The sequence below is a fragment of the Lissotriton vulgaris genome, chromosome 1_1 (genome assembly GCF_964263255.1).
Source record: "Lissotriton vulgaris chromosome 1_1, aLisVul1.2, whole genome shotgun sequence".
NCBI classification, from domain to species: Eukaryota; Metazoa; Chordata; class Amphibia; order Caudata; family Salamandridae; genus Lissotriton; species Lissotriton vulgaris.
Window position 1 is genome coordinate 344,445,020 of NC_141685.1, and position 25,340 is coordinate 344,470,359.

The window sequence follows — 25,340 nt, forward strand, 5'->3', positions numbered from 1 at the left end:
AAACAACAGAGACACACCATGGGGGGGATCATTTGGCTGGAATGCGCATACAGTGTGGTGATTGCATGCGTCAGTGAAATAAATCGACCAGTGGCATCATGTCTTTTTATTTACCGATGTTGCACACTGTTGGAAAAATCGTATATCTTCTCCAGCACCACAACACTGTACAGCATCAGGAAAAGCCATTAGATAAGCAGATATATATTCTGGTACATTGTCATTTCCATTAAACTGATAGCCACTTTACTGGCTCACTTTTCAAGTTGTTTGAAAACAACTTCTCGATTATCAAAAGTGGCCGCGTGCGCTCTAGTGTGACTGTCCCGTAGGCTCCCGGACTCGCACGCGGCTCCCAGGTGCGCAGCACTGCCCGCCTGCTGTCTCTGCAGAGAGCGCCGCCTGCTCAGCTTGTTGACTAGTCGCGCACTGTGGCTGGTGACAGCCGCGCGTGTTGCTGGTGATCTGAGCTGCTGCACAGTGGCCCTCCCATGCCACACTCTGCCTGCCGTGACTCCACGTGATGTCAGCTTCCTGCACGAGACGGCGATGTGGCGCAGGTGAAGATGCTGGCAATCACAAAGTGACAGTGCAGCCAGGCAGTCTCCCCGGAGTGCATCTCCTAGCAGCTCTGGTGGCACCAGGCACTTCCGAGTCCCCCCACCCCCCAGTCACGCTTCCCGTGTGAGGAGCCGGGCACTGCAGATCGCTGGGTGCTCCCTAACAAGGTCGAGCATATCTGCTACTTTGTGTGCGCCACTTAATGAGCACTAATAGGGCCCCCCGGGTTGCATTGTTCCTGGGTATGTTCATTTGAATGTAAATGGGTGGCATGGCGCGGGCTGGGTGCTCGTTTGAGTGGTGCGTGCACCGGCTTCCCCAAAATGCAGACTAGTTCACAGTGACCAAGGAACCAGTCCCTGCGAGGATGGCGAGCTCGGCGTCCCAGGAGCCCATTGTGGTGCCCTCCTGTCCCCGGCACGAGGCCAGGAGCCCGGGCACCGGCACTCCCAAGACCCTGGCGTTCTCCATCGACAGGATCATGGCAAAGAGAGCGGAGCCCCGGCTAGCCACCTTCCACGAGCACAGGCCGGGCACGGAGCCAGAGTCCAAGAAGGTGCCCAGCCTGTGTGCCCCCATACCCTGCATGCTGCCCATGCAGCCCGTGGGCTATGAGATGCACCCCAAGTCTCTCCTGAACTACTCCGAGCTCTGGAAGTCGAGCCTGAGGGGCGCCGTCTGCAGCTCGCTGTGCAAGTCCAACTGTGGCATTTGTTGCAAGAGCGACTTGAACATTGGGCAGTCTGTGCTGCCCACCAGCCGGGTCATCAAGCCGCAGGTGATAAACCAGGTCGTGGGGATGCCTGCCAACGGGTCCCTGTACTACTTCAACTACGTGGACTCGTCGTACCACCCGCATGACCTCCTCAGCAGGCACTTGTTCCCCTCCGGCATCTTGAACGCTCAGTCCCAGTCTTCCCTGTCCGCCCACCAGAAACTGCTTTTGTTGGAAAATGCCAAGCTGGCGAGCCTGGCGGCGGAGAAGTTCTCGAACCTTCAGTACCCACACAAGGAGCGCCTGCCGGGGCAGCTGGATCAGGTGATGAAGGAGAACACAGCCTTCTCAGTCACAGCAAACTCAGCTCCACTGCCCCAGATGGGAAACCGAAGAACTTCACGTGTGACGTCTGCGGCAAGGTAAGGACCCCCAGAGCACGTCTATGGGTACCGGGTGCTGTAAGGGACGCCAGGTAAGCGCTATGGGTACAGAGTATGGTAATGGCCACCAGAACGGTTCTCTGGGTATAGGGTGTAGTAGGAGATGGTAGGTCAGTACTCTGGGTACAGAGCATGCAAGGACCCACCAGTACAGTTTTCCATGTGCAGGTCATTGCTCTGGGTACAGAGTGTTGCAAGTGCCCCAGGACAGTTATGCTTGTCCAGGATTTAGTAACAGACCCCAGGACAGTGCTCTGGGTGCAGAGCATGGTAAGGGCCCACCACAGCAGTTCTCTGTGTACTGTGTAGCAAGGGGTACAAGGTCAGCCCCGCACCAGCCGGCAGCATCACCTGGTCTCCCCCTCGGCACGGGAGACAGGCGGGCACATCGAAGGCTTCCCCCAGGCAGGGGGAACCGGAAACCACGTCCTCCCGGCCCCGCCCACAACCAGGCGGTGGCCATCTTGAGGCGGCTCGGGCCGCGGCAGTGATCTCGGGGTAAAACGAGGGGTGTTCACCCTCGAGATTAAAATAAAGACATTAAAATAAAATACAGAAGCCCCCCAAGTCCCCCCCCCCAATTTATTTTCACGAAAAAATCGCGGGGTGCAAGCACGCTGCACGCTTACAGATATATAATTTTTTTCCCTTTTAATTTTCTCAGGATCCACTGGAGGTATTTACACTATTTAACCAAAAGCGTGATCTGCGTACCAGACTCTACCATTTTGACAAGTTTGGTGTAATTCCGTTCAGCGGTTCAAGCTGTAGCCGTGTCTAAAGGTCCTATGGAAATTAACATGGGAAAAACACGTTTTGGGACCCCTCTTTTTTCTCAGCCCCCACTTGACTAATCCCCCCAAAACTTTCAGGGAAGGAGAGGAGCGGAGCGGGCCATCTTCTTTGAGAAATTTGGGAAGATTCATCAACCAGCGCCAAAGTTATTCCCAATAGAATGTTGTGGATTTCCTATGGAAAGTAGGTCCTAACTATATATACCTACTGAAAAAACCATAGGTTATAGACCATATATAGTTAGGGATTAGCATTTAAAAAACCTTATTTTATTTGCACAAAACCATTGAAATTCCATATATAGTTAGTTGCACTAACTATATATCGCGGACCCGCAATCCACTGCTAATGATGTCACATATTACATCATTCATGACATGGTCAGTGACATCACTGATGACATCACTGATGACATCACTGATGACATCTCAAATGACATCACTGATGACATCACTGACATCTCATTTGACATTACTGATTACATCACTGATATATCATTTATGTGATAATACATCTTCAGACTCTAATATAACCTTAGATACACTCAGTGTAAACAGGCACTCACAGACTGTCACACATCCATGGAGTTACTCACACACCTAGTCAGTCATGCAAAGAATCAATCACATCTCCATTTCCTCAACTATACAGTTATACACACCTTACTTATTCAAACATATAGTAACACATATTTACTCTCTTATACAATCCTTGATACAAGTTCACAATGATTCATACAGCCACTCACACATTCACTGGCTCTTATGTTCAGTTATTTATATATGTCAACTCTCACATGGAGTGTGTTTTACATATGTACTTACTTTGACATGTAGCACTGAGATATCCATTCACTCACCAATATACTCATGCACACAGTCAACTGTCCATACAGCTGTTTCTACATGCACTTTTGAACCCATACACCTAGGGAATCAACTGCTCACACATCTATGCACAGAGTTATACACCTCCCAGCCACCCACACACATACTCAGTCTCCCATACAAATACTTGGGCAACCATTCAATAACCCATATAGTTACTGATATAGCTACTGATTTAAACATGCAGCAGTTTACAGAACAACATAAATAATGATTGCCAAATTAAGACACTTTAATCACTAACCCATACACTCAGTGAGACACATTTAATCCTTCTCTCATACAGTCAGTCATGCACCTACTAAATCCTTCATCCAGACACTTATACATCCACTCATTCTTCAATATGTAAGACATATTTTAACTTTACAGAAACATACAGTCACTGGGTGTTGTCATCAGTGATGTCATCAGTGATGTCATCAGTGATGTCATTTGAGATGTCATCAGTGATGTCATCAGTGATGTCACTGACCATGTCATGAATGATGTAATATGTGACATCATTAGCAGTGGATTGCGGGTCCACGATATATAGTTAGTGCAACTAACTATATATGGAATTTCAATGGTTTTGTGCAAATAAAATAAGGTTTTTTAAATGCTAATCCCTAACTATATATGGTCTATAACCTATGTTTTTTTCAGTGAATTTTCAAGGTTTTGTAAATGCAAATTCCTAACTATATATGGTCTATAACCTATGGTTTTTTCTGTGAATTTCATTGGTTTTTTAAAAGCTAATATCTATAGCTGTAAAATATATTCTTCATTAAGTGACGTATCACGTAGCCCGTGAGGCGCCTCATGATGCATCGCATAACCGTGACGTATCGTCTCTGCAGCGCAAACCAAACCCAAAACGTAAGCGCGCCAGAACACGCTTAAAGATATATATATATTTTTTTAACCTTAATTAGACAAAATCCACACGTGCACATATCACAAACGTTCAAAAAACACAATATGTCGGACTCCCGTTACGCTGACGGTTAGCTGCCCGGTTAACGTACCAGGAAGCACCTTTACCGCGAAAAAATCGCAATTTTTTTTTTCTTTTGCCCCGCAGGGAACTTTAATAGCCCCCTCATCAATCCTAGGGGTTCAGGAGGGGTCTGCCTTAGCCCTTCCATTCATTTACACCTTTTATTTTTTCCACCTCTTGTCTCTCGATCCTAAAGCGTGGCTTTATAATATCCCCCTCATCAATCCTATGGGGTCAGAAGGGGTCTACCTTGCCCTCTTTCCTTCATTTCCCCCTTTGTTTTGGTCTCCTCTTGTCTCTCGATCCTACCGAGAGACAAGATGGCGGCCGCTCCGGACTGTTTACAATGTTGACAGCCAATCAGCTACTCCTCAGACTCCCGTTACACTGCCGGTTAGCTTCCCGGTTAGCTGCCCGGTTAGCTGCCCGGTTCGCTTACCAAGACGCGTCTCTACGGCGAAAAAATCGGATTTTTTTTTTTTTTTTGGGGCCCCGCGTGGCTCTATAATATCCCCCTCATCAATCCTAGGGGGTCAGAAGGGGTCTACCTTGCCCCCTTTCCTTCATTTCCCCCTTTGTTTTGGCCTCCTCTTGTCTCTCGATCCTACCGAGAGACAAGATGGGGGCCGCTCCGGACTGTTTAGAATGCTGACAGACACCGGAGGGCCAATCAGCTTCGCATCGCAAAGTTCCGATACGCGAAAAGTTCGCTAACCGGATCGCTGACCGGAGCGCTGTTATAGATATATATCTTGATTTAAACGTTAATTTCTCAAAATCCACTGAAGCACATATATTGAGACCTAGCAAAGGCACATCGGGCTAACAGTCCCTACAATTTTGCCAAGTTTCGTGGAAATCCATTCAGCCGTTCGGGCTAAAAGTGAGTCCAAACGCCCTATGGAAATTAACATGGGAAAAACGCGTTTTGGGACCCCCCTTTTTTCTCGGCCCCCCCTTGACGAACCCCCCCCCAAATTTCCAGGAGCTGCTCAGAAACAAAATGTGCCATTTTCCTGAAAATTTCAGCCGATTCCGTCCACAAAGGTAATATATAATATATATATATATATATATATATATATATATATATATATATATATATATATATATATATATATATATATATATATATATATATATATATATGCAAGCTCCAGGATGTGTCCATCAGTTTGGTTTGCACATCGACTCGATGGACACATCCTGGAGCTTGCATATTTACGCGGCCGTCCTGCCGCGGGGTTCTGCACCTCCCCGAAAGAAGGGGACCACTCGAGGAGGAGACACCTCATCGAACATGTGGGGTAACAGCAGGGAATCAAGACGGTACCCCCTGCCTGAGTCCATATCTGCATCCATAAGAACTACCACTCCCACAATGCTCAGCCAACATCATCATCCTATTGGAGGGCGTGCATTGTTGAAATTGGGAGCGCGAATCTCCGTGAAAGCCTCTGAAGAGAAAGCTGAGGAGCTTTCGAAACGCGTCAGGCACACCTGCACGGAGTGATTCAAGCGGCAACCGCCTGTACCTTAAAGAGAGTCCAACTCTCTGTTGCTGTTGGTCGAGTGCAAACCTAAACTGATGGACACATCCTGGAGCTTGCATATTTACGCGGCCGTCCTGCCGCGGGGTTCTGCACCTCCCCGAAAGAAGGGGACCACTCGAGGAGGAGACACCTCATCGAACATGTGGGGTAACAGCAGGGAATCAAGACGGTACCCCCTGCCTGAGTCCATATCTGCATCCATAAGAACTACCGCTCCCACAATGCTCAGCCAACATCATCATCCTATTGGAGGGCGTGCATTGTTGAAATTGGGAGCGCGAATCTCCGTGAAAGCCTCTGAAGAGAAAGCTGAGGAGCTTTCGAAACGCGTCAGGCACACCTGCACGGAGTGATTCAAGCGGCAACCGCCTGTACCTTAAAGAGAGTCCAACTCTCTGTTGCTGTTGGTCGAGTGCAAACCTAAACTGATGGACACATCCTGGAGCTTGCATATTTACGCGGCCGTCCTGCCGCGGGGTTCTGCACCTCCCCGAAAGAAGGGGACCACTCGAGGAGGAGACACCTCATCGAACATGTGGGGTAACAGCAGGGAATCAAGACGGTACCCCCTGCCTGAGTCCATATCTGCATCCATAAGAACTACCGCTCCCACAATGCTCAGCCAACATCATCATCCTATTGGAGGGCGTGCATTGTTGAAATTGGGAGCGTGAATCTCCGTGAAAGCCTCTGAAGAGAAAGCTGAGGAGCTTTCGAAACGCGTCAGGCACACCTGCACGGAGTGATTCAAGCGGCAACCGCCTGTACCTTAAAGAGAGTCCAACTCTCTGTTGCTGTTGGTCGAGTGCAATCCTAAACTGATGGACACATCCTGGAGCTTGCATATTTACGCGGCCGTCCTGCCGCGGGGTTCTGCACCTCCCCGAAAGAAGGGGACCACTCGAGGAGGAGACACCTCATCGAACATGTGGGGTAACAGCAGGGAATCAAGACGGTACCCCCTGCCTGAGTCCATATCTGCATCCATAAGAACTACCGCTCCCACAATGCTCAGCCAACATCATCATCCTATTGGAGGGCGTGCATTGTTGAAATTGGGAGCGCGAATCTCCGTGAAAGCCTCTGAAGAGAAAGCTGAGGAGCTTTCGAAACGCGTCAGGCACACCTGCACGGAGTGATTCAAGCGGCAACCGCCTGTACCTTAAAGAGAGTCCAACTCTCTGTTGCTGTTGGTCGAGTGCAAACCTAAACTGATGGACACATCCTGGAGCTTGCATATTTACGCGGCCGTCCTGCCGCGGGGTTCTGCACCTCCCCGAAAGAAGGGGACCACTCGAGGAGGAGACACCTCATCGAACATGTGGGGTAACAGCAGGGAATCAAGACGGTACCCCCTGCCTGAGTCCATATCTGCATCCATAAGAACTACCGCTCCCACAATGCTCAGCCAACATCATCATCCTATTGGAGGGCGTGCATTGTTGAAATTAGGAGCGCGAATCTCCGTGAAAGCCTCTGAAGAGAAAGATGAGGAGCTTTCGAAACGCGTCAGGCACACCTGCACGGAGTGATTCAAGCGGCAACCGCCTGTACCTTAAAGAGAGTCCAACTCTCTGTTGCTGTTGGTCGAGTGCAAACCTAAACTGATGGACACATCCTGGAGCTTGCATATTTACACGGCCGTCCTGCCACGGGGTTCTGCACCTCCCCGAAAGAAGGGGACCACTCAAGGAGGAGACACCTCATCGAACATGTGGGGTAACAGCAGGGAATCAAGACGGTACCCCCTGCCTGAGTCCATATCTGCATCCATAAGAACTACCGCTCCCACAATGCTCAGCCAACATCATCATCCTATTGGAGGGCGTGCATTGTTGAAATTGGGAGCGCGAATCTCCGTGAAAGCCTCTGAAGAGAAAGCTGAGGAGCTTTCGAAACGCGTCAGGCACACCTGCACGGAGTGATTCAAGCGGCAACCGCCTGTACCTTAAAGAGAGTCCAACTCTCTGTTGCTGTTGGTCGAGTGCAAACCTAAACTGATGGACACATCCTGGAGCTTGCATATATATATATATATATATATGCACACCAAAACTTCCTCCCACACTGGACAGAAAGCGTGACACAGCTTCGGGATACTCCAGGTAACTTTATTGAATGATTCTTGCGCATGGCAACAGCAATCCATGAAACGCTTTCGGCAGACGCCTTTCAGCCTTAATTGGCCTCCCTCAGTGCCGGTTCCACGGGTGCAGCATTCTCCCTTGGGGTCTCATGAAATGTAGATGTGTGAGTGACCGCTCCCAGTCAGGTGTTATATAGCCCCTCCTCCAATTATATATAGGGTGTGCTCAAAGTTCGCGCTGACCCATACCAGGCAGGTGCATGCTGGTTATTGAAGTCCTTAGCGGCTGCCTATTCAGTGATTAAGGCAGACAAACACCAAGTGATGCCCCAGTTGATATTGGCAAAGGATCCCCATAACAGCTCAGGTGCCCAGAGAGTCCAAAGTCACTTAGCCGATCCCGTTTTTAGGCAATGATTTGCCTCCTTTCTCCCTACTGCTGGATGTAGATATCGTCCTAATGGAACTTGAGTCTGCGGGGGGGGCAGCGTGTTTGCACTTTTATGCTTTCCCAAGTTGTTGCAGTCTCTCCACGCTGCGCCTGAACGAAAGGGCGTGTCACAAAGCCAGCGACTGCTTGCTGGTCGAATATGCACACCAAAACTTCCTCCCACACTGGACAGAAAGCGTGACACAGCTTCGGGATACTCCAGGTAACTTTATTGAATGATTCTTGCGCATGGCAACAGCAATCCATGAAACGCTTTCGGCAGACGCGTTTCAGCCTTAATTGGCCTTCCTCAGTGCCGGTTCCATTGGTGCAGCATTCTCCCTGGGGGTCTCATGAAATGTAAATGTGTGAGTGACCGCTCCCAGTCAGGTGTTATATAGCCCCTCCTCCAATTATAGGGTGTGCTCAAAGTTCGCGCTGACCCATACCAGGCAGGTGCATGCTGGTTATTGAAGTCCTTAGCGGCTGCCTATTCAGTGATTAAGGCAGACAAACACCAAGTGATGCCCCAATTGATATTGGCAAAGGATCCCCATACCAGCTCAGGTGCCCGGAGAGTCCAAAGTCACTTAGCCGATCCCGTTTTCAGGCAATGATTTGCCTCCTTTCTCCCCACTACAGGATGTAGATATCGTCCTAATGGAACTTGAGTCTGCCGGGGTGGGGGGGAGGCAGCGTGTTTGCACTTTTATGCTTTCCCAAGTTGTTGCAGTCTCTCCACGCTGCGCCTGAACGAAAGGGCGTGTCACAAAGCCAGCAACAGCTTGCTGGTCGAATATGCAGACCAAAACTTCCTCCCACACTGGACAGAAAGTGTGACACAGCTTCGGGATACTCCAGGTAACTTTATTGAATGATTCTTGCGCATGGCAACAGCAATCCATGAAATGCTTTCGGCAGGCGCGTTTCAGCCTTAATTGGCCTTCCTCAGTGCCGGTTCCACGGGTGCAGCATTCTCCCTGGGGGTCTCATGAAATGTAGATGTGTGAGTGACCGCTCCCAGTCAGGTGTTATATAGCCCCTCCTCCAATTATAGGGTGTGCTCAAAGTTCGCGCTGACCCATACCAGGCAGGTGCAAGTCCTAAGCGGCTGCCTATTCAGTGATTAAGGCAGACAAACACCAAGTGATGCCTCAATTGATATTGGCAAAGGATCCCCATACCAGCTCAGGTGCCCAGAGAGTCCAAAGTCACTTAGCCGATCCCGTTTTCAGGCAATGATTTGCCTCCTTTCTCCCCACTGCAGGATGTAGATATCGTCCTAATGGAACTTGAGTCTGCGGGGGGGGCAGCGTGTTTGCACTTTTATGCTTTCCCAAGTTGTTGCAGTCTCTCCACGCTGCGCCTGAACGAAAGGGCGTGTCACAAAGCCAGCGACTGCTTGCTGGTCGAATATGCACACCCAAACTTCCTCCCACACTGGACAGAAAGCGTGACACAGCTTAGGGATACTCCAGGTAACTTTATTGAATGATTCTTGCGCATGGCAACAGCAATCCATGAAACGCTTTCGGCAGACGCGTTTCAGCCTTAATTGGCCTTCCTCAGTGCCGGTTCCATATATATATATATATTTTATATCGAAAAATTTCACGGAAGTCGCCGCTCACTGCGTTAAACACGTACATAACTCATGCGGAAACGCACAAGCGCGGTGTGATGTGATATGTATATGTTGCGTATGCGCTTGAAGTCACGTACTGGTCAAATAGCAATCGCGCATGAAAATATGTACCCATCGCACACCCTACGCGCATCCTACAGACCACTTGTAAAATGGTGGCTACGTTCTGTGCAGCAATTGAGAGAGGTGCGCTTTGGGTGTGGCACTGCTCAAAAAATTGTAAAAAAAAGAAAACAGAAAATATAAAAATATTTATGAAAATGTAAATGTGTGTAAATGTGGTGTATTTGTATAGCGCGAACAGTGACCCGGAGGCATCCCGGCGCTTGTACTCCTACCACAAGGGAACCCCTCCTGGCTTTTCCTTGTGGGGTGTCCACTCCTGGGCATCCAATGGTGAAACCAGGCATCCCTTGTGTATCAGGGGGCCTTTGTGGAGACTAAGCAAGCTATTGCCCAGAGTTGAAGCGTGGGACCCATGCTTAGAATCGGCACTGAGGCGAGAATATCCGGTCAGAGGAATTTAAGCCCGAAACCCGCCGAGGCGGGAATCGAACCCTGGTCCCTGGCCAGCGTTCTGCATCAAGGTCTGCCGCTCTAAGCATTGAGCCACACTTCTCCACGAAAGATATATTCAGTACATTTAAAAAACTATATATATTAAAAATGTGTAATGTAATCTTAAAAATAAGATATCTAAAAAATAAATATATTTAAAATAAATGTGTAAATCAGTATCAAAGAAATAAATATAACAATTAATAGATTTAAAAATTGTTATTGAATAAATCTTTCAAAATTCACAGAAAAAAACATAGGTTTCCCTTTCAAGCAGGTTATAGTTAGGAATTATCATTTAAAAAACCATTGAAATTCACAGAAAAAAACCATAGGTTTCAAGCAGGTTATAGTTATGTTGTGTTATGTTAACAATGATTTATTAAGCGCATTGACACCGATTGGTTTCCTGGCGCTGTTGAAGACAGAGGACGAAGTCAGAGTTTGAATCCTGCAGAGTTAGTGGTATGCTTGTTGGTAGAGCCAGGTCTTTAAGGATTTCCTAAATGACATGATGTCCGGGCATAGCCGGATCTCAAGAGGAAAGGCATTCCACAGGCGGGGGGGGGGGCAGAGTGCCGAATCTGCAACCACCCGAGCGTTTGCATTTAAAAGATGGTATCTGTAAGAGACATTGTTGAGCCGAGCGTAGATTTCGGGACGGGGCATGCTTCATGATAAGTTTCGTAATAAATTTAGGACTTTTGCAATGAAGCGATTTAAAGATCATACAGCCAACTTTGAAGGTGCAGCGCTGGGCCACAGGGAGCCAGTGAAGTATCTTCAAAACGGGGGTGGCTGGTTGACATCTGGGCTGGCTCAAAATCAGTCTGGCTGCATGGTTTTGCACCATCTGAAGGCGTTTCAGAAGATACTGAGGGAGGCCTAGATAGATCGAGTTTGCGTAGTCAAGGTGGGAGATCACAGTAGCGATCACCACCTGTGTCAAGGCTTCCAGGGTCAAGAGGCGACGGACCTTCCGAATTTTCCTAAGTTGGAAGAGACACTTGGAGACCACCTGACCCACTTGTGTTTTGAGTGAGAGGTCGCTATTCAATGTGACACCAAGCGTTTTTTGCCGAAAAGGAAGGGATAGGGGCCTGACCCATGTCAGTCGGCCAGTAATGTGAGCCCCAGTGTTTAACACTGTCCCCTGTCAGAACCAACTCGGTTTTTCCTGGGTTCAGCTTCAAATGATTTTGGTTCATCCAAGCTTGGATGAACCTCATTGTTGACTGAAAGATGGAAATGGACGTTTCTGAGTTGTCGATTGTAAAGAGTAGCTGCAGGTCGTCCGCATAGTTGAGCACCGTCACCTGTTTGTCTCTGAGGGCCTGGATTAGGGGGGAGATGTAGAGATTGAACAAGTGGGGTGACAGGGAAGAGCCCTGAGGTACACCGCACGTAATGACCTGCTTGGTGCCAACTAAGTCACCCAGACGAACTGCCTGAGAACAGTCTTCTAGAAAGGACTTCAGCCAACAGGCTGCCGTGCCCCGGATGCCGGCCCGGGTGACACGGTCAATTAAGATAGTGTGATCGACCGTGTCAAACGCGGCCGACAGGTCCAGAAGCACTAAGGCCAGTGGAAGACGTTTGTCGGCACAGTCCCGCAGAGTATCCATTACTGAAACTACCACCGCCTCTGTTGAATGGGCCGGACGAAAGCCCGCCTGATGTGGTTCGAGGCAGTTTGATACCTCCATGAAGTTGGGCAGGCATTTGGCAACATGAGCCTCCAACACCTTTGCTAAAAAGGGGAGAAGGGAAATTGGGCGATAGTTTGCCTTGCAGGTGGGGTCTGCCCCAGGTTTCTTTAAGAGTGGTATTACTGTTGCTTCCTTAAATGCAAGGGGAACTTGTCCGGAGGCTAATGAATTGTTTAGGAGGGTGCAGGCAGGGACCGGAATAACTGAGAGGCAGTCTTTCAAGATGTAGGGTGGGCATCTGTCCGATGGAGCGCCTGAGTTTAGCCTCACCTGTAATTCCTGAAATTGGTCTGAGGTAATGGGAGTGAAGCTACTAAGTGAGCCAGTAGTGTTAGGACTTGTGGTTTCAGAAAGGGTAGAGTTTATGGTTTGTGGAATACTGGCTTTAATGGCCGCAATTTTCTCTATAAAGAAGACGTTCAGTGAATCGCAGAGAGTCTGGGTCGGAGGTAAGCTTGGACGGGCGTTGTCAAGATTCGTTAACTCATTGAGAATGGAGAAAATGTCCTTTGATTTATTAGTTGAGTTTATAATGCGAGAAGAAAAGTAAGCAGCCTTCGTGGAGAGGATAGATTTCATATATTCCTTCCTAGCCATGATGTAGCGAGATTTAGAGTGAGGGGCGTAATTGCGACGCCAATGGCGCTCTAGTTGGCGCAGGGCCAATTTCTTTGCTTTAAGATCCGGTGAAAACCATTTTTGGGCGTCTGCGCACCGGGCCAATTTAACCTTCTTGTATGGGGCGTGGACATCACTAGCTGTTTGCAGCCAGCAAGAGAGGTTGTTTTCTGATGTATTAATATCAGGGTGATGGGATGGAATGGAATTTGCAAGTGTTTGTAAAAATTCAGACCTGTCTAGGGAGTTCCATTTCCTGGCTCGTCCACCCGCTGCTGTGGCGGTTATCCTTTTAGTGGAATAAACGAGATTAAATTTAAGAAGAAAATGGTCAGACCATAAACATGGGGTAGTTACCGGGGTTGTAACTAAGAGAGAATTAGACCAGACCTGATCCAAGGTATGGCCTTTACAATGGGTTGGTGAAAGCACTTGTTGTTCAAAATTTAAATTTGTGAGGAGCTCGGTGAGTTCACATGACTGAGGGCCTTCCAAAGGGTCAATAAACCAGTAATCGAAGTCCCCTACCAGAAGAATCCTGGCATGGTCAATAGCCAGATTAGCGCTGAGGGGGAAGACAGGCATATTGTTAGGGGGTCTGTACAAAAGGACGCAGGCCACTGTTGTGTAGGAGGTATCAATTTTTAGAACCAGATTTTCAGTGTCTGGGAGGTTCAGACTAGTCAAGGCGGTGACTTCCAGGTCATGGCGAAAAATAGCCGCCACTCCCCCGCCAGGTTTACCTGACCCACGATCAGCATGGATAATGCAATAATTTGGTGGCAGTGCCGCTATTATATCTGGGGCAGAATCTTGGGTCAGCCAAGTCTCAGTAAGTAGGAAGATGTCAGGTTTATCCCTATCCAATAGGAGAAAAAGGTCCATCTTGTGTTTCACCATGGAGCGGGTGTTTAGGTAGAATATGGACATAGAATGGGAATGGGAGCCAGGCTCTGTGTGACTAGTAAGGCCTAGATTTATCGTGTAGTAGTTTCAGAGAGGGAGGTGCAGTTAGCTAAAATCCCCAATCTCTGGGCTCGGTTATATGTTACCCCAGACAAGTGACCCTGACCCTTGTTAATGTTCAACAACTCCTCATGGGAGTAAGGGGTCTGACCGGCAGCATGGCTGGCCTCGGGGCCCGTCTGGGTGCGGATGGGCGCAGACGGGCTTGCCTTTGGCACGACTTCGGTGCGCCCGCTGCGCCCGTCCGCTGCGCTCCCTGGGCGGGCGGCCATTTTGTACCAGCGAGGGCTGGAGAGGCGGAGCACTGGACCGCTCGCCTGGTCCTCACCCAAGATGGCGGTAGCTAAAAGGCTGTCACCCAGGCAGCGCCTAATCGGCTGCAATGGGCCAACGACAGAACAAGGAGAGTAGTTGGGCCAATTGTTAAGCAGTCCCTTGTCAGCACGGGAGTGCAGTTCAGAATTAAAATTATCGACGAAGTGAGTCCCAAATATTCAGAACGCCGTGAATTAAAGTAACATAAAATATAAAACCACACACACACTCACGTCCCGGCTTTCCGCCTCAGGACACGAGCACTCTGTTAATCGGTGCACGGGAGGGCTGTGGGCTTTTGTACCAGTGAGGGCGGGAGGGGCGGAGCACTGGACCGCTCGCTTACTCCTCACCCAAGATGGCGGTGGCTAAAAGGCTGTCACCCAGGCAGCGCCTAATCGGCTGCAATGGGCCAACGACTGAGCAAGGAGAGTAGTTGGGCCAATTGTTAAGCAGTCCCTTGTCAGCACAGGAGTGCAGTTCAGAATTAAAATTATCGGCGAGGTGAGTCCCAAATATTCAGAATGCCGTGAATTAAAGTAACATAAAATATAAAACCACACACACATTCACACGTCCCGGCTTTCCGCCTCAGGACACGAGCACTCTGTCAATCGGTGTACGGGAGGGCTGTGGGCTTTTGTACCAGCGAGGGCGGGAGGGGCGGAGCACTGGACCGCTCGCCTGCTCCTCACCCAAGATGGGGCTGGCTAAAAGGCTGTCACCCAGGCAGCTCCTAATCAGCTGCAATGGGCAAACGACAGAGCAAGGAGAGTAGTTGGGCCAATTATTAAGCAGTCCCTTGTCAGCACGGGAGTGCAGTTCAGAACTAAAATTATCGGCGAGGTGAGTCCCAAATATTCAGAACGGCGTGAATTAAAGTAACATAAAATATAAAACCACACACACACTCACACGTCCCGGCTTTCCGCCTCAGGACACGAGCACTCTGTCCTGTTAGTTAGGAGTTAGCATTTAAAAAACCTTAGAAATTCACTGAAAAAACCATAGGTTTTAGGGGTGTTCTAGTTAGCTGGACATTTCACTAATAAAAAACCATTGAAATTCCTCTGTTATAGTTAGTTGTACTAACTGTAACTCTCACGCCCGCAATCCACTGGTGATGATGTCACATATTACATCATTCATGACATGGTCAGTGACATCACTGATGACATCAATGATGACATCTGAAATGACATCACTGATGACATCATCCACATGACAATCAGATACACCTCATCATACACTACTATAATCTTTCATCACTCACTGTAAAATACAGAGTACCATATTTGAATCCATTGACACACCAATACAAGTATATCAAATCCCACTCAGTGATCCCTAAATCTACACAAACATCTAATCAATTACCTATAGATTCACTCATACATGCTGCCAATGATCAATAGAACACTATCAAATATACTTATACTCCTATATTGACATTACGCACCAGCACCCATCCTATTTACGTATACAGTCATCCTACTCACTTATGCAAACAATGGATCATACTTATATTTACTCATCTACACACTTACACAAACACCACTTCATTTATTCATATAGTTAGTAACTCATACTTGGTGTGCTATAAAAACATCAGTATTACAAGTATACAGTTATCCATACAGTCACTCATGCAATGACTGAGTCTTATGTATACTTATTTATACACAACAAATGACACATACACTACCTTTTATTATTCTAGTTTGTTGGACATGTACCATTGAGAGATATATTTGCTCATCAGCACATCCATATATATATTCAGTCACCCAAACAACTATTAAAACATGTACTCTTAACATCATATATCTACTGAATCCACTATTGACACATCTTTGGGCAGTCACACACCTCCCATCGAACCACCCACAGATTTACTCTCCCATACAAATAATCAGGTAACTAATCAATAACTAATATAGATTTTCACGTAGCGAGTAGCCAAATGGTTCAGCACTTTATACAACTGAGAAAATAATTTAGATATTCACACAGTTTAGTCACTATTCAATATTTTTAGTGAGACACTATAAATTAGTCAAGTAAACTGTCAATCACACTGCTACTACATCGTCCATCCAAACACTTATACATTCACACATGCTTCAATGCAGATTTATATATATAAAATACAAATTTAAATATGGAACCAAACCACATTCACTGGATGATGTCATCAGTGATGTCATCAGTGATGTCATTTGATATGTCATCAGTGATGTCACCAGTGATGTCACTGACCATGTCATGAATGATGCAATATGTGACATCATCACCAGTGGATTGCGGGTGCGAGAGTTACAGTTAGTACAACTAACTATAACAGAGGAATTTCAATTGGTTTGTATGAGTGAAGTGTCCAGCTAACTATAACACCCCTAAAACCTATGGTTTTTTCAGTGAATTTCTAGGGTTTTTTAAATGCCAATTCCTAACTATAACCTGCTTGAGACCTATGTTTTTTTCAGTGAATAAATATATATATATATATATATATATATATATATATATATATATATATATATATATATATATATTACCTACTGGCGGTCGCCAGTAGGTATATATAGTTAGGACCTAGTTACCATAGGAAATTCAGAACATTCTATTGGGAATACCTTTGGCGCCGATTGAGGGATGTGCCTGTAATTTTCCTTAAATTTGCCTAGCTGCGCTCCGCTCCTTCCCTGAAAGTTTCGGGGGGATTCGTCAAGCGGGGGCCGATAAAAAAGGGGAGTCCCAAAACGTGTTTTCCCCATGTTAATTTCCATAGGGACATTCTGACAAGGCTACAGCTTGAACGGCTGAACGGAATTATACCAGATTTGGCAAAATGGTAGGGACTGGTATGCAGCAGTGCCTTTTGTATGTTTGGTGTAAATCCATCCAGTAGTTCTTGAGAAAATTGAATTTGAAATTTTTCAAATGGCATTTTCTATGGGACCTTTAGACACGGCTACAGCCCAAACGGCTGAACCGAGTTACACCAAACTTGGCAAAATGGTAGGGACAGGTATGCAGTAGTGCCTTTTCTATATTTTTCTATATGCACTCAACATTCTATTGGGAATAACTTTGGCGCAGATTGAGGAATCTGTGTGTAATTTTCCAGAATCTTGGCCAGATCCACTCCACTCCTTCCCTGAAAGTTTCGTGGGGATTCGTCAAGTGGGGGTCGAAAGGCAGGTTCCTAAACGTGTTTTCCCCATGTTAATTTCCATAGGGACCTTTAGACACGGCTACAGCCTGAATGGCTGAATGGAATTACACCAAACTTGGCAAAATGGTAGGGCCTGGTATGCAGATGTGCCTTTGCTATGTTTGGTGAAAATCCCTCCAGTAGTTCTTGAGAAAATTGAATTCGAAATTTTTCAAATGGCATTTTCCATGGGACCTTTAGACACCGCTACAGCCCAACCGGCTGAACGGAATTACAAAAAACTTGGCAAAATGGTAGGGACAGGTATGCAGTAGTGCCTTTTCTATATTTGGTGAAAATCCCTCCAGTAGTTGTTGAGAAAATTGAATTTGATCAAATTATATATCTATATGCGCTCACCGTACGCGCACCGTACGCGTATGGTACGCGTACCGTACGCGTACGTGCGCATACCCTTACATGCGCGAGCGAGTTTCTGATTGGCTGGCAGTCGACTGTCAACATTCCAAATTGTCCAAACCAGGAAGTGTTGACCACCATCTTGTTTTTCAGGAGAACTGAGGCACAAGAGAGCCCAAAACAAGAGTGGAAGACACGAAAAGGGGGCAGTGTAGAGACCGCCCAACCCTCTAGCCCTTCTCAGGGGGTCCCAAAAGGACCCCCAAGGGCAAAAAAAAAAATCACGGGGTACGCACACCGTACGCGTAGGGTACGCGTACCGTGCGGGTACCCCGCGATTTAAAAAAAAAAAAAAGGGGGCACTTGGTGGTCCTTCTGGGACCCCTTGAGAAGAGCTAGGGGGTCAGGGGGTCTCAACCCTGCCCTCACTTCTCCTGAGAAACAAGATGGCTGCTCAGGTGGTCCCAGAAGGATAATAACATATATAAACGTTATCCGCTAATCAGTGATGTCATGAGTGATGTCACTGACCATGTCATGAGTGATGTAATCTGTGACGTCATCAGCAGTGCATTGCAGGCGCGCAAGGTATAGTGAGTCCAACTAACTATAACGTGGAATTTCAATGGTTTTATGTCAGTAAAATTTCCAGCTAACTATAACTGGTGTGAAACTTATGGTTTTTTCAGTGAATTTACTAGGTTTTTTAAATGCTAATTCCTAACTATAACTGGTGTGAAACCAATGGTTTTTTCAGTGAATTTCAAAGGTTTTTTAAATGCTAATTCCTGTAAATGCTATGGCGCGCCCCGGGGCGCGTACCGGTGAGCGTCCCATTAGCGCTATTGCCGCGAACGAAAACAACATTGTGACGTATCATTTAGCCGCGTGATGCATCATATGACGCACAGTGTAAGCGCACCCGGAAGCACGCATGCGCATACGATCGCAAAACGTTCCGACGCGCTTACGCTACGCGCCCCCCGGGTCGCGTAGCGTAAGCGCGTCGGGTCATGTGACCTGAAAATAACACTTTTCATTGGTTCACAACACTTTTGGTTTCAAAATGATGAAAGCCCTGCTCATGTGACTTGAAAATAACACTTTTCATTGGTTCACAACACTTTTGGTCTCCAAATGATGAATGCCCTGGTCATGTGACTTGAAAATAACACTTCTCATTGGTCCAGAACAGTTTTTTTTCCAAATGATGAAAGCCCCCTCCTTTTTTCTTTATTCTGACTTTGTCCTTTGACTGAGGAAGACCTGTTCGGAGATCTGTCTCTAATATATTCTACTTAAAAATGGCTACAGTAGCAGCAGCAGCTGGAGCATCTGCCCCACCACCACCATCAAAAAGACCACCAGAAGATCACATTGGTGGCCAAGAAGAAGAGGAGGAGGAGGAGGAAGAGGAGGAACGCTCAAGGCAGTTCCTGCAAGAAGTTCATCAGCCCTACAAACCAAAAGAGCACTTCGTATGGCAGTTCTACAAAGTCAACACTGTGAAGGTGACTTGTTTGATTTGTGATGCTGAGCTGTCCAGGGGGAACCCTAACAAAAAATATTCCTTCGGGAATCATCCCATGATTCGGCACATGATCCGTTGGCACCCAATCAACTATTCTGCTGCAGAGGTAAGGGACCTCTGCAGTAAGCTACCCCCATCATCATCTAGACCCTCAACATCAAAAGAACCAACTCCATCGGGTTCAGAGGCAACAGAGACAATGCCTATCATACAACCCAAATTTAACGATTTTAACCCCTTTGCTGCTGGGCCTTTTCCCCTCCTGTGCTGAGCCCTTTTTTGGCTATTTGGGGTAGTGCGCGCTTAGGCCCCTGTAACTTTTTGACCACATAAGCTATCCACGCCAAATTTGCGTCCTTTTCTTCCAACATCATGTGGATTCCAAAGGCGCCCAGGGTTTGTGGATTCCCTTGGAGGGGTCCCAGAAATTAACCAAAATATAGTGATTTTTTTGTTTTTTTCAGAAAAATGGGAAAAACGGGCTGCCCTGAAATGGTATCAAAAAAGAGTTTGTGGGGCTGAAATCTCCGTTTTCTCAGCTTTCAGGGAATGACAGTCTTTTGTCAGGGAACCAACATGTTTTACACAGTTTTGGCATTTTTCTGGGACAAAGCCTATTTTTGCTATTTTTAGAGCTTTCCACCTCCTTCCAATTAATGGTAGAAAAGAGTTTGAAAGCAATAATGGATCCTAGAAAGCTGTACATTTTCGAAAAGTAAACAAAATTCTGAATTCAGAAAGGGGTGATTTGTCTAAATCCATGAAGGATTCTTTATCGAAACTAACAGTTAAATCTTGGAATAATAGAAAATTTGTTGAAAAAAACAGTCTTTTGTCTCAACGTTTTCACCTATAACTTTTTCTAATCTTGACAGCTCTTGGAAAGCAATATACTGTTACATCCGTTAGACCTTCCTGGTTGCGGGGATATATAAGACTTGTAGTTTCACCAAGAACCCAACGAACCCAGATCCAAAAACTGAGCAGCAACTTGCAATGTTTTTTTTTCTTTTACTGGGTATAGAGCACTTTGTCTTAGAAAATGTATACATGGAAAAATCTGTATGAAAGACACCTATGTATTTCTGAATTGGGTACAAAATATAGAGTTCAGAAACAGTATATAATTGCACATTTTCAAAATTGGGAATACCCATACTAGCTTGAGAATTATTGGTCATTTTTCAAAAACATTTTTTTTTTACACAATGTCTGTCATTGAAAGGGAGAAATGCTAGAAAGCTCATTTGGTAATAACAGTTGATTTACAAATCTGAATTACCCGAAGTCTCCCGATAAAAACGGTACCTCACTTGTGTGGGTCGGCCTTGTGCCTGCGATAGGAAACGGCGCAAAATGCAACGTGGTCACACCTCAATTTTGCAGTTATAAATTGACCCTTTTATGGCAAAGTGCCTACCTGTAGTTTTTGCACCCTAGCTCTGCCGGCACCCAGGGAAACCTAGCAAACCTATACATTTTTGGAAAGTAGACACCCTGGGGAATTCAGGATGGGGTGACTCGACTGCCTACCACCAGGCTTTGTTACCCAGAATCCCTTGCAAAGTTTAGAATTTGACAAAAAAAACACATTTTCCTCACATTTCTGTAGTGTAAAGTTCCGGAATTTGCATGGATCAACAAACTTCCACCCACCCAGCGTTCCCCCAGGTCTCCCAAGAAAAATGGTACCTCACTTGCGTGGGTAGGCATAGTGGCTGCGACACGAAACAGCTCAAAATGCAATGTGGTTGCACTTCAATTTCCCAGTGAAATCTTGTGCTTTTTGGACAAAGAGACTACCTTTTGTTTTTGAGTCCTAGCTCTGCCAGCACATAGGGAAACCTAGCAAACCTATACATTTTTGAAAACTAGACACCCAGGGGAATTCAAGATGGGGTGACTCGTCTGCCTACCCCCAGGTTTTGTTACCCAGAATCCCTTGCAAAGCTAAAATTATGACAAAAAAAACACATTTTCCTCACATTTCTGTGGTGGAAAGTTCTGGAATCTGCGTGGATCAACAAATTTCTACCCACCCAGCGTTCCCCCAGGTCTCCTGAGAAAAATGATACCTCACTTGCGTGGGTAGGCATAGTGGCTGCGACACGAAACAGCGCAAAACGCAACGTGGTTGCACCTCAATTTCCCAGTGAAATCTTGTGCTTTTTGGACAAAGAGACTACCTTTAGTTTTTGAGTCCTAGCTCTGCCAGCACCTAGGGAAACCTAGCAAACCTATACATTTTTGAAAACTAGACACCCAGGGAAATTCAGGATGGGATGACTCGTCTGCCTACCCCCTGGTTTTGTTACCCAGAATCCCTTGCAAAGCTAAAAATATGACAAAAAAAACACATTTTCCTCACATTTCTGTGGTGGAAAGTTCTGGAATCAGCGTGGATCAACAAATTTCTACCCACCCAGCGTTCTCCCAGGTCCCCCGAAAAAAATGGTATGTCACTTGCATTGTTAGGCATAGTGGCTGTGACATGAAACGGCGCAAAACGCAACGTCGTTGCACCTCAATTTCACAGTGAAATCTTGCGCTTTTTGGAGGAAGAGACTACCTTTTGTTTTTGAGCTCTAGCTCTGCCAGCACCTAGGGAAACCTAGCAAACCTATACATTTTTGAAAAGTAGACACCCGGGGAAATTCAGGATGGGGTGACTCGTCTGCCTACCTCCAGGTTCCGTTACCCAGAATCCCTTGTAAAGTTGAGAAATTTGAAAAAAAAACACATTTTCCTCACATTTCCGTGGTGGAAAGTTCTGGAATCTGTGTGGATCAACAGATTTCCACCCACCCAGTGTTCCCCCAGGTCTCCAGAAAAAAATGCTACCTCACTTGCCTGGGTCTGAATATTGCCTGCGACAGGAAACAGCGCAAAACGCAACGTGGTCACAACTCAATTTTGCAGTGAAATCGTGCCCTTTTTGGGCAAAGAGACTACCTTTTGTTTTTGAACCCTAGCTCTGCCGGCACCTAGGGAAACCTAGCAAACCTATATATTTTTGAAAAGTAGACACCCAGGGAAATTCAGGATGGGGTGACTCGTCTGCCTACCTCCAGGTTCCATTACCCAGAATCCCTTGTAAAGTTGAGAAATTTGAAAAAAAAAAACATTTTCCTCACATTTCCGTGGTGGAAAGTTCTGGAATCTGTGTGGATCAACAGATTTCCACCCACCCAGCGTTCTCCCAGGTCTCCTGAAAAAAATGCTACCTCACTTGCCTGGGTCTGAATAGTGCCTGCGACAGGAAACAGCGCAAAACGCAACGTGGTCACAACTCAATTTTGCAGTGAAATCGTGCCCTTTTTGGGCAAAGAGACTACCTTTTGTTTTTGAAAAGTAGACACCCAGGGAAATTCAGGATGACTGCTGGATATATAGCTGTTGTCATCAAGGATGGGGTGACTCGACTGCCTACCCCCAGGTTCTCTTACCCAGAATCCCTTGCAAAGCTAAGAAATTGGAAAAAAAACACATTTTCCTCACATTTCTGTGGTGGAAAGTTCCGGAATCTGCGTGGATCAACAAATTTCCACCCACCCTGCGTTCCCCCAGGTCTCCCAAGAAAAATGGTATCTCACTTGCGTGGGTAGGCATAGTGGCTGCGACAGGAAACAGTGAAAAACGCAACGTGGTCACAACTCAATTTTCCAATGAAATTGTGCACTTTTTGGGCAAAGAGACTACCTTTTGTTTTTGAAAAGTAGACACCCAGGGAAATTCAGGATGACTGCTGGATATATAGCTGTTGTCATCAAGCCCATCAAAAAAGTTAATCCCAAAAACTTCTTCATCTCTTCAACATTTGTAGGAGTCCACAGAGTAGCTCTAGAATGGGGCTTAAGACTGGCACTGTTGTCCCTCAAAAACTGTTCCGCATACAAATTGGTTTGATCAACAATCTCTTGCAAAAACACATCGTCCATAAACAACTGAAAAAAATGTATTGGCTGAAAATTCTCAGTATTCACTCTACACCCAGGAACACCAGTGAACTCTGGCAATGCCGGCTGCACCATGCCAGGGGGAACCCAGAGGCCATCCCCATGAACGGGGGGAGCAGCCACCTCAGCCTGCAGACCAGAAGCCACTTGTTGCTGTACACGTACGGGAAGCCTAACATCCACAGATACTTCTGGCTGCACATCACCAACAGAAAACATAGCATCCCCAGAAGGCTCTTGCTGCACTACACCACCGGGAAACAAAGCAGGTCCAGATGCATCTTGCTGCTCTACAACAATGGGAAGCCGAACAGCCCCAGAAGCCTCTTGCAGCACTTCACCAATGGGAAGCCCAGCAGCCTGAGAAGCTTCTTACTGCACTACACCACCAGAAAACAAATCAGACCCTGATGCACCTTGCCGCTCTACAACAATAGGAGGCCTAACAGCACCAGATGCCGCTTGGCGCACCACAGCAATGTGAAGCCTTTTGGGCGCAGGCTGCAGCCCACCTGCCTCATGCCGACGTAAAAAGAAAGGATACCTTGCAGCCCTAGGAAGTAGCACAGCTGCCTCTTGGTCCACTACCGGCGCAACAATGTCCTCCGCTACCATAGACACTTCATCAGCACTAGAAGAAGATTCTTCATCCGATGATGATGAATCCAGGCAAAGAGAAAACTCACTGCCTGAATCTTCTCCACCAACCTCCAAATCCGAATCAGAGTCAGTCTCTGAACCTTGGTCAGAGGAAGACTCAAAAAGCAAACTAAGAACCTGCTGAGCAGTAATCCTGCGACTAGCCATTATCCTTACAAAGAAAGACAGCACACACAAGTGAACAACAACCTACACTGTGCAAAGTAAGGAGTAAACAAGGTAAGGCTTTCACACAAAGATCAATACAATCCAAAACAATTTCACTCTTACCAAATACAGCTACACTCACCAGCACCTACTCTGCTGAGACACAGCAAAAAGAAATGATATCCCACTAGAAAGAAAAGAAAAAAAAAACAAATTAGAAATCAAAGTGCACATCAAACACTAATGCTGAAGAAAAAAAGAAACAGAGCCACACAAACTGATATAAGTACAACCTTTTTCAAAAAGACACACATCAAGGGAAAGTAGTACAAAATACATTCACTTACCAAGTACAAGCAACTACACAAGCTGCAAAACCAACAGTGACGGACCCGCAACCTACAACAATCCAAACAGCAAAAGCCTGGAACAAGGCAAAAATGGAGAAGATAAAAAAATTACTACCACATTTCAAAACAATATAACAATTGAAAAAAACACACACAAATTTGCCCCCCAAATTTACATTTGCACAGAGGGGCCATCAAATAGGGCAAAGACCAATTGGGATTAGATGAGGTTTAACATCAAGACACTAGTTAATTTTTTGAATTTATTTTACTGCCTAACCCCTTTGGTGCCAGTCGGTCTTCTGCTCCTACCAGTACCCCCATCACACGGGGGCAGTAAGGACATTCATACACCTTTCGTACGTGTGACACATACAAAACATTCACACCACCAGCCGCAGACCCATCACATTACAACACTCACACCAGCAGACAGCGCCATTCAAGGGCCCATCACTTTCACACACCCAAATATCTGCCACAGCAACTACACAAAATGATGGACTGAGTAGAGTGTCACTCAACTAGCAGTGTGTGTAGTGACCAACAGAAAGTAGGTACTCACACACGGCCAGCCGAGCGCCAGTCCACCCACACCACCATCCAAGCGACAGACCATGCACACTGCCAGCCAAACACCACTCAGCGCACACCGACAGCCAAGAACCACTCCACACACACCGCCAGCCAAGCACGACTCCGTGCACAGACAGCCAAGTACCACTCCACACACACCGCCAGCCACACACCACTCCACGCACACCGCAAGCCAAGCGCCTCTCCACGCACACCGCAAGCCAAGCGCCACTCCACGCACACCATCCAGCCAAGCGCCACTCCACACACACCGCCA

General features: G+C 46.7%; 1 protein-coding gene and 1 pseudogene across 1 annotated transcript in view; both read left to right on the forward strand.

Annotated features, from left to right (window-relative positions):
• The window catches only part of LOC147747153 (sodium/glucose cotransporter 4-like), a 782,848-nt gene that overhangs the window by 508,376 nt on the left and 249,132 nt on the right, over positions 1 to 25,340 (forward strand). The window lies entirely within an intron of this gene.
• Positions 929 to 1,755, forward strand: LOC147747154 (fez family zinc finger protein 2-like; annotated as a pseudogene).